Source organism: Nerophis lumbriciformis, linkage group LG04 (assembly GCF_033978685.3).
Source record: "Nerophis lumbriciformis linkage group LG04, RoL_Nlum_v2.1, whole genome shotgun sequence".
In the NCBI taxonomy this organism is placed as follows: Eukaryota; Metazoa; Chordata; class Actinopteri; order Syngnathiformes; family Syngnathidae; genus Nerophis; species Nerophis lumbriciformis.
The window spans coordinates 33,478,707-33,490,183 of NC_084551.2; positions in this window are offsets into that span (position 1 = coordinate 33,478,707).

Sequence of the window (11,477 nt, forward strand, 5' to 3'; positions counted from 1 at the left end):
TGTCTGCAGAGATGAGGGCGACAAATTGGCGAATGTCTCTTTAAAATAAACATAGACGGTACCTTAGATAAAACTATGGCTAAGTTTTGAACAAATAAATGAAGTTTCAAAAATGTCACATAAAAGCCAACGGTACCATGTTAAGGGACGTAGGTTGGGTGTGACGTCACGACCGGTTGCCGACTCAGGTCATGTTATTTCATTTGAATAAAGCACATTTTTAAAGATAAGCGTTTACCACATCAGCCAAGAAATGTCAGTTTACCACTTATTAAATTGTGTTATTTTCTGTCCAAAAATCACGTTAGTAATTAAAATAATTAATTTTTTTTAAGAAATTAAGTTTCTAAATTACTTCCTCCAAGATATATGTCAAAATACAAACCATCGACATGCTAAAAATACAATATTTAGTAAGGTAAACCATATATTTGGTCACCATTTCAAAGCTCGGGGTCAGTCTTTAGCTACAATCATTTGTATTACTTTTTAGTTGTTTCAGTTGTTTTCCCCTCAAGTCACGTATCTGCTAATTATTACTATTTATGAATTCACTGGGGTTAGTTAGTTAGCAACATAGCTCAAAAAGGTACATACAGATTTTGAAGAAACCTTCAAGATATGTCACAGATGTGATAAGGAACAAGATGATCCGGATCAGCGTCAAGACAGAGGAGATAGGACCTGGCGGTATTGGTCTGCGCTATATGTGATCTTATTTACAAAATCCTACCAAATTGTCAGTAAATTTTGAGCAACAAAACCAACTTTACTCAAATATTTATTGCTATAAATACTGTTATCTGTCATAAAAATGCTTTTGTTTGCAAGAGTTTAAAAGCAATAGGTAGCATTATTTTTAAGAACATGTTTTTTTTTCCAGCTAAACAAAGAAACATATCAGTATTCCACTACGATTTAATGTATTCTAACTCGTAAATAAGCACTAGCAAAAGTCAGCTAACAATGGAGCTAATGGAAGTCGCTTTATTCCGCCTATGAAGCGCTCTAAAACCTCCATCATTGTTTTATGTACACACTGCAAGTATATATATGTAATGTTGTAACAGGCACACTCAATATGACATGTAATATTTACGTACCGTATTTTCATTTCAAACATACGGCGGCATATTAGTTTCACAGACACATCCCAATGTTGGGATGACAGACTTCATGAGAGACAACAAAGATTACTTTGGGACAAATGATGAGCCAGAACCTCATATTTTTGAGCCTGAATATATGGAAGATGATCTACAAGTTTTAGACGGCGAGTAATAAGCAGATCCAACATGTAGCACAATTGCTAAGTGCTTGAAAATCACTTACTGTACAATGTCTGCTCTCACTGGGATACCGACTGATGGGATGTTTGTATATTCCCATTTAGATAAAGAATTAATCATAATGCTTAAAAGTGGGCGCAAACAAGCGTTTTTTGTGTCATTCTCGCCATCTCCGTTTATGTCAAAGTTGACGAACTTCTCGGTTCATGGCCACAACCTTACTACAGGTGAGTGGCATAACTTATAATACAGAACAAACTTTTACCAAGTCAGAGGCGATGCAGCAGCTCAGTATGGCAACATAGCAGCAAAAGCTGGTTACTTCTCTGTGATCACGGCATCACTAAAAGTAGTTCCTTGGCATTAGCGCTTATAATAACAATCAGGTCACGATATGTAAATAGAGAATTGTTGGCAGTTTGTGAATGTTTTTAGAGGGTTTTATGGGTGCAATAGATTACCCCTATTAGCTGCATTGTTAGCCATCTCATACTTGCCTTATTTTACGAATTAGAACGCACAAGAAAATAAAAAACGTATGTATTCTTGTTTTACAAGGATTGTAAATTGGATTGCGTTTATCAACAGGGATACACTTAAGACCCTTGCCGGTGCCCTCATAGTATCATTTTGACTACGCCTGCACCTCATGGTTCACCAGTATCCCCAAACCACTAAAAACGAAACTGCAAACTTCCCAAAACAAGCTGGTGAAACTCCTGCTCAACCTCCCATACAGGCCTCACCTAACTCAAGCCCACTTTACAAAATTGGGATGGCTTAGAGTTGAGGAAAGAGTACACCAAATTGCAATGTGCTGGTATTCAAAATACTCAGAGAAACTGTCCCCAAGTACCTGTGCAACTATTTCACCAGAGTAAGTGATGCTCACAGGTACTACACGAGAGGGAGTTCCTCAGTTCCTCAGTTCCTCACCCCCACTCTCATGGGAAAAAATGCATTCTACTATTTTGCCACCACATAGTGGAATCCACTACCAACAGACCTTAAAATTAGAACTTCCCTACTAAATTTTAAAACTGCCATAAAATCATGGCTCAGCTCAACCTCTACCTGATCTGAACCAACATTGATCCCCAGCAACTCTTCGGAGCATCAAACAGGTGTATATGTGGTTATAGTGTATATATATTTTCTCATTCTGTTTTGCACACTCTTGGAGTCAACATGTGCATATTCATGTACATAGTGTCATGTACATAGTGTATATACCCCCCCACTCCCTTATTTTTTATATATTGTTGTTCAAATCACCTGACATGTATACTGAGTATATGTACATAATTTCTCCATTTTTTTAATGTAATTTTTTTATATACATGTTACAGGTTATATATCTTTTATTATTGAATGTACCAAATGTGATGAGTATGTAATGGACCACAATGGAAACAAGCCTTTTGGCTTTTTCTGTCATTCATTTGCCTTTTTAAAGCATTAAATGGATTCAATTCTTTAAGATGTCAATACATTTCTCAATCAATCAATCAAAATGTTTGACAAAATTCCAATAAAAGTGTGGTTCACACTTAAGCTAATAACAGTGATATATAATTTTAACTAGATACATTTAAAAACTTTTTTTTTTTGTTTTGACTAAATTTCCACATGCACTACTTGATACCAAAAACAGACACTATAGAGCTTCCAATGGGGCCTTAACTTTATCTATAGCCCAATTTATAAAGTATTGACAAATTAATTCAAAACTATTTCTAAACATCTAACAAGGATACCCTCTGGTAACGTGAACAGTTATTAATGTTTACAGTGTTCTATCATGTCATATACAGTCTAGTCAAAAATACAATAGGCTTGCTATTGGCTGAGTACAACAATTGATGTGCTAGAGCAGTGGTTGTCAAACGTTATAATTATTTTTTTTACCAAGTTCCACCATGACTATCATTAAAATACAGTTGTGTAGTGGGCCTAAATATTTATTAAAAAAAAGTTGTGTTTAACAGGTATATTTAATATTTTCGGCCACAGTAACAGTACACACAATTTGAACAGTAACACTGTGTTTGAATATTTTATTAAGCGATTTCTTGGCATACCACTAGATCAGGGGTGTCCAAACTACGGCCCATCAGCGTCCAAAATACGGCCAACGACCGCTTCTATGTTAGCTACCTCTCTTTGTTTATAATGTCTATTTTCTGCTGGGTCTACTCTCTATTTTATGCTGCCCTTTTTTTTTTGCTGCAGATGTTACATATACTGTAATACTGTACATCAAGGGTGTCCAACTCATTTGAGCTCAGGGGCCCCACGGAGGGAAATCTGTGCACACTAATACTATTAAAATCATGGCATTGAAACAAAAAAATAAAGACAACTTCAGATTGTTTTCTTTGTCTTACTTTGGGCAAAAATAGAACAAACACATTCCGAAAATATTACAATAAAAGTATAGGAAAAAATACCAGGCAGTGGTAAAGTTTAGATCAATGTTCCCCAAACTACGGCCCGCTAGGGTCCACAATTCAGCCCACGGGAAGTCTCAAGTTTTTTAAATAAATGTGTCATTTCTTATCTATTTTCTACTGCTTGTTACTCTCGGGGTCTCCTAGCCGCTCAGGCAAATCATATTGTCTAAAATTGCATTTTCCCATCGATAACGTGACATCATCACGCTCGCGCCGCAGTGTCGGGCGAGCGTGTGCGCACTCTCTTCGTTGACAATTTTCTCTCAGCAGCAGTTGATAGCTTGCGTTTTCTTCCTGATCGTGGCAGTGACAAAACTGTGCCATGCACTTTATACTTACGAACAATTGTCTGCACAGTTGCTCTTGGGATCTTAAGCTGCTTTGAAATGGCTCCAAGAGACTTTCCTAACTTGTTCAAGTCAATGATTCGTTTTTTCAGATGTGTGCAACGTTCCTTTGACTTTCCCATTGTCGCGTTTGTAACCGAGTCTAATGACTGCATCACATGAGCCCTATTTAAATGGGCTCAGAGAAGTCAACAGGTGTCGTCAATCATAATCACTCACATGAAGTTAAGAGGCCATGCCATGTAGCTAATTTGATTTGATTGTCACTTTTCTACATCACCAAAAATGATAATGTATGTTGCTGTATGTATACTTTTGACCCAGCAGATTTGGTCACATTTTCAGTAGACCCATAATAAATTCATAAAAGAACCAAACTTCATGAATGTTTTTTGTGGCTAATTTTTTTTTTAACCCAATGCGACCCCTGCACTAGATGAAGCCCATGCACGCCCACCAGTGGTACGAGTACCATAGATTGAGAATAACTGTGCTAGAAAAAACAAGTATAAGAAAATCAACTTTTTGCCATTAATGTTTATGTGCTCAGGTTCAACAATGACGTGGAGTTCATGATTGGACACAAACCCAACATATTCTGGCAGGCAACATGGAGAGTCATCAGTCCTCTCATCATGATCTTCATCGTAATCTTTTACTTCATCACTAAAGTTTCTGAAAAGCTTTCTTACAAAGCCTGGGATCCAGAATCGGTATACAATCGCATTGCATATTTTACTAGGAGACGGTATTTGCTTATAACAAACATGTTATTTATTTCAAGGAGAAATTCCCAACCCTGCAGGAGAAGTCCTATCCACCTTGGATTTATGTGATCATCTTCATCCTGGCAGGAATCCCCAGCCTTGCTATTCCTGTCATAGCTTTGTTTAAGTGTGTGAAGGCCAAGTGGACAGAAAAGTCAGAGCTTCACCTTCAAATGAGTAATCAGCACAAATGATTCTTTGCTTATAGTGATAGATCTGTAGCATCGTATTGGATACTGGATTTATTTTTTTAATACGTGTGCAAGTCAAATTAGAGAGTTTAATGTTGTACAGTAAGATGTCCAGCAGGGGTCAGTATTGTGATAGCCATCCATCCATCCATCCATTTTCTACCGCTTGTCCCATCATGAACTTTAAATAATGTATGCACTAAATTAGTTGCAATTTCCAGCCACAAAAAAAAAGACTACTTCATTTTGTCATTTTTTGTTGTATTTGAATATAAAGTTAATGCAGTTTATGTTATTCGTATTGACAAAATGTACTTACATGTTCTATGTTAGTTTAGGTTGAGACAGAGTAATAAGCTCAATAAACCTCACATATTATTTCATTTATTTCATCATTTCAGTGAAATGCAGTGATTTCACATTAATAAATCATCATCATTTACTGACAGTCAAGGATAAAATCCTCTCTGCAAAATTGCATTTTACAAGTAAGTTGTGTGCTTCATGAATAAGTCATGCTTATTATATCTTTTTTATTTTTGAACATCATTTTGGTAGATATATATTACTGTATTTGGGAGGCTGAAGCAGGACATGATTTGTAATTAGAGAGCTTTTTTTATGGCAATATGTTAAAGTGAGGACTGAGGCCTTACATTATTCATCATTTTCCATGAGGAAGCAGGTTTTGATTGATAATTCTATTCAAATAATTGTTTCTATCTAATTGCACGGACAAGCCACTTCACCGAAATCATGCTGGTCATTTTTGTTCCTACAGAATAGTACAAATTAGTGATTCAACTGAATAATAAATGATGTGAAAGATAGAGCCTTCCCATTAATTAGTTAAGAGATGAATATTATTTTTGAAGCAGAGACAGAGAGAATATGAAAATAACTCAACACCAGTGCAGAATATGAAATACCAAACATGAAAACCAGAGACTCATTGAACTGCATGTTAAAATACCTTTTAAAGGGGAATGCAGGGGTTTTCACTAGAGATGTGCCAATTAATTGGCCACCAATCAGTATCGCTGATTTTCATGGAAAAGTATGTGATCGCCATTGGAGATGAATGCATTTTAATACTGATCATAAACGCCGATCCTGTATTTTTATATAACCACCCGGCTGACAAGCGGCTTGAAACTAATTATGTGTCTTTATACACCTCCATTACGAAAAATAAACTGCATATTTTTAGTATCGTTAGTATCATTATTAAGTACCATTATCACTGGAGGACGAGGATACATATGTTACACGCCGAGAGCAAGCCAGGAGCAGGCATGCTAACAACTAAGCTTGCTTAGCAGTTAGCTTTAAACAACACCAAGAAAAAGGTGCATAGTATAATGTAGATGAAACAATGTTACAACAGAAAGTAAGCAGATATTAACGTGAAATTAACAAGTAAATTAATAAGAGTTAGAGAGAGGATAATATAATAACTGTTGACGTGTCAGCATTGTCTCAGTCAGTACACAATGTCATGTAAGAGGAGGGCGGGTCCATCTATAAATTGATGGTGTCAACATCAGAGGTAGTATCTGTATATGATCCATACGAGAGTGATTAGGTCGACATTTTCATTTGCTCAAAATATTTAGTTTTTGTTGATATTTACAAACTCAGGGAATACTTAAAGGGCAAAAACCAAACTATTTAAATGAGTAGTAAACAGTTTGTTTGCATGTTTAGTTATTGTGTACTATTGATCTTGTTTTGCTCAAGCAATTGTATATAATAAAAGAGAATAAATAACGAGTTTAAATAATGTGTTGATATTGTTAAACTGTCAATAGCACTTACCATAAATGCATTTGAGAAATGTACAGTTAATACATGTCGTCGGTATGGGTAAAGATCTTACAAACACACTCATTTTGAATGGGATGCAGTAGCAGCATTATATTGTCCCAGTGGCAAATATATATATATATATATATATATATATATATATATATATATATATATATATATATATATATATATATATATATATATATATATGTAAATATATTATATATCTAGATAAGGTATGTATATATATACATATCATATATCTATATAATATATATATATATATATATAATATACAAATAGCTTATCTGTATAATATATACATATTATATATCTATATAATATGTATATATATATATATACGTACCTTATCTGAGTATAAATACATATTCACCAATATTCACACTTAACCTTCTGGGGACATTTACCAAGCGTCAAGTTTTTGATGGGTGTAAAATTATTTTTGATTTACAAACCCCGTTTCCATATGAGTTGGGAAATTGTGTTAGATGTAAATATTAACGGAATACAATGATTTGCAAATCCTTTTCAACCCATATTCAATTGAATGCACTACAAAGACAACATATTTGATGTTCAAACTCATAAACTTTTTGCAAATAATAATTAACTTAGAATTTCATGGCTGCAACACGTGCCAAAGTAGTTGGGAAAGGGCATGTTCACCACTGTGTTACATGGCCTTTCCTTTTAACAACACTCAGTAAATGTTTGGGAACTGAGACGACACATTTTTTTAAGCTTCTCAGGTGGAATTATTTCCCATTCTTGCTTGATGTACAGCTTAAGTTGTTCAACAGTCCGGGGATCTCAGTTGTGGTATTTTAGGCTTAATAATGCGCCACACATTTTCAATGGGAGACAGGTCTGAACTAAAGGCAGGCCAGTCTAGTACCCGCAATCTTTTACTATGAAGCCACGTTGATGTAACACGTGGCTTGGCATTGTCTTGCTGAAACAAGCAGGGGCGTCCATGGTAACGTTGCTTGGATGGCAACATATGTTGTTCCAAAACCTGTATGTACCTTTCAGCATTAATGGCGCCTTCACAGATGTGTAAGTTACCCATGTCTTGGGCACTAATACACCCCCATACCATCACAGATGCTGGCTTTTCAACTTTGCGCCTATAACAATCCGGATGGTTCTTTTCCTCTTTGGTCCGCAGGACACGACGTCCACAGTTTCCAAAAACAATTTGAAATGTGGACTCGTCAGACCACAGAACACTTTTCCACTTTGTATCAGTCCATCTTAGATGAGCTCAGGCCCAGCGAAGCCGACGGCGTTTCTGAGTGTTGTTGATAAACAGTTTTCGCCTTGCATAGGAGAGTTTTAACTTGCACTTACAGATGTAGCGATCAACTGTAGTTACTGACAGTGGGTTTCTGAAGTGTTCCTGAGCCCACGTGGTGATATCCTTTACACACTGATGTCGCTTGTTGATGCAGTACAGCCTGAGGGATCGAAGGTCACAGGCTTAGCTGCTTACGTGCAGTGATTTCTCCAGATTCTCTGAACCCTTTGATGATATTACAGACCGTAGATGGTGAAATCCCTAAATTCCTTGCAATAGCTGGTTGGGAAAGGTTTTTCTTAAACTGTTCAACAATTTGCTCACGCATTTGTTGACAAAGTGGTGACCCTTGTTTGAGAATGACTGAGCATTTCATGGAATTTACTTTTTATACGCAATCATGACACCCACCTGTTCCCAATTTGCCTGTTCACCTGTGGGATGTTCCAAATAAATGTTTGATGAGCATTCCTCAACTTTATCAGTATTTATTGCCACCTTTCCCAACTTCTTTGTCACGTGTTGCTGGCATCAAATTCTAAAGTAAATGATTATTTGCAAAAAAAAAATAATTCTATCAGTTTGAACATCAAATATGTTGTCTTTGTAGCATATTCAACTGAATATGGGTTGAAAATGATTTGCAAATCATTGTATTCCATTTATATTTACATCTAACCTAATTTCCCAACTTATATGGAAACGGGGTTTGTAGATAGATCATTTTGACCCTTTTAAAAGCCTTTTGATCAGATAATGTCACAGTTTTAAACTAGTAAAACAAACGTATGTTATGTAAATGTATACTAATTGACAACTGTGACATAATTTGATCAAAAGGGTTCAAATAATACCAATTACATGTTCAATATTTTTGTTTCAGGCTGAAGTTGATTTTGAGATATGGGGAAACAAATACAAAAATATAAAAATCAAATGTTTCATGTCCTTTGAAAAAAACTTATTGTATGTCCTGTTTGGCTTAGGGTATTGTGGAATAACTGCCAGATTGACTTTTTGAAATTCAACTTAAAAAATCATAAATAATGAAGGAACACAACAACAATTATGTCCAAAATTACAGCAAAAAATATTGAAAGAACAAAAGAGTCAGCTTTTGTCCCCTGGGGGTTAAATTATTGGCAACTTGTAACCTCAGTTTGGTATTAACGTCACATTGAGAAGCCCACAAATTGTATACAGCATTTTATACTGCATGAATTAATCATAAACCTATTAAAAAAAATACTCTATTTAAATTTTGTAACTTGAATATTAACCAAGTATTAGTGAATTTGTTATTGTAAGCGCTAACGCAGGCAAACTGTTTATAGTGGCGCTGTGATAACAAGCTTGTGTACAATTTTGACATGATCGACTGCCAAGGTTTTTCCTAGTTTCCTTGCTCCCTAGACATTTATTGAAGATCATAAATCATGCATCTCACCTGAAAAGCAGATGGCTGAGGGCGAACTTGGACAAGTCGGTACACTTTGACAGCCATTTAGGACCCGGAAATGGCGAGGACGACACGAAAAGACGCTTGTTCCATTCCACCCTGTTTCTTCATGAGGACTATGGTCATTCTTCATCTAAATGGGAATATATGAAAATTCCAGCAGTCAGCATCCTAATGGCAGCAGACATTGTACAGTAAGTGATGTTTTATTATGTTTGTTGTCTCATAAAGTCTGCAGTGAGTAATAATCAGTGATGAAGAAACAAATTAAGCAAACATCATGATGTGTTTTTGAAATCAATGTGCCTTGTATGCTTAAAATGATCTAAATATGTAAATATTAATTGTTATTTTAAATGAGCCTGTTACTACATTACATATATACTTACGTCATGTATACAAAACCCTAATGGAGGTGTTTGGATGTTTTTTAAGGGCTTTATAGGCAGAATTGAGTGTCTCCCATAGGCTCCATTGTAAGCAGACTTTGATCGAATTTATTTAATATTTAGAATGCATTTAAAAAAATAACATCCAATGTCATATCTTTCATAATGATTGTGAACGATAGGCAAAATTTAAAAAAAGTGCAGTTTGTTCCATTAAATCATTAATATCAACATAAGCTAGTCAATGGTGTTCTTGTTATATATATATATATATATATATATATATATATATATATATATATATATATATATATATATATATTTTTTTTTTTAATGTGACTGTAAGCAAGTTGCAAATAGCACCTTTAAAGACATTTCATGTTTTAGTACCACATATTTGTAAATTATGATTAAGCCTATTTTTGGAGCAAAAACACACTCTGGGTGACCATCCATCCATCTTCTACCACTTGTCCCTTTTGGGGTCACGGGGGGGCGCTGCAGCCTATCTCAGCTGCGTTCAGGCGGAAGGCGGGGTACACCCTGGACAAGTCTCCACCTCATCGCAGGGCCAACACAGATAGACAGACAACATCCACACTCACATTCACACACTAGGGTCAATTTAGTGTTGCCAATCAACCTATCCCCAGGTGCATGTCTTTGGAGGTGGGAGGAAGCCGGAGTACCCGGAGGGAACCCACGCAGTCACGGGGAGAACATGCAAACTCCACACAGAAAGACCCCGAGCCCGGGGATCGAACCCAGGACCTTCGTATTGTGAGGTACATGCACTAACCCCTGGTCCACCGCGCTGCCCACTCTGGGTGACATTTCCTTAAAATGGAAAAACATTTTTGATGATTAATGCTGATTTGGAAATATACCAAAAGCCACTGTTTATACAATACATATGATTTGTTATCTCAATGTAACTTCAATGTCAATAAAGTACTGCTTAAAACATGCACTTCCTATGTTTTGCAAATGATGCAAAATGATGGACGAGCTCTGTGTGCGTTTGCAATCAGAGCACCAGCAAGCATGTCTGCATCAACATGTAATGTATCATGGCCTGTTGCATCATGGGAAAACATCATGCATCAGTGTGTCAGCCACACTCATCACTGAAGTGGTGTAATTATCTTATCTTATTGAGTGCAATAAAATACACTTATTATGTAACCTGTCACCAGGTAGAATATGGATCATACCTGCTAGATGTACTTATCCAACATGCGCATGTGTGTCTCTTTTTACTCGTTGCCTTTTTTGTGTGCAGAGGATGGACGGTGACATTGTCCTCTCACGGGGTCACGTGCTGTGGAAAATGCTGGCTGCCTTTGTTGTCCCGCTGCCTGTTCTGCTTTTCTGGCACTTTCATACAATGGTGCACTTGAGCACTGTGATGTTATTTAGCCTTTCAGAATACTACAGTTTGAATTCCAGCTCTCA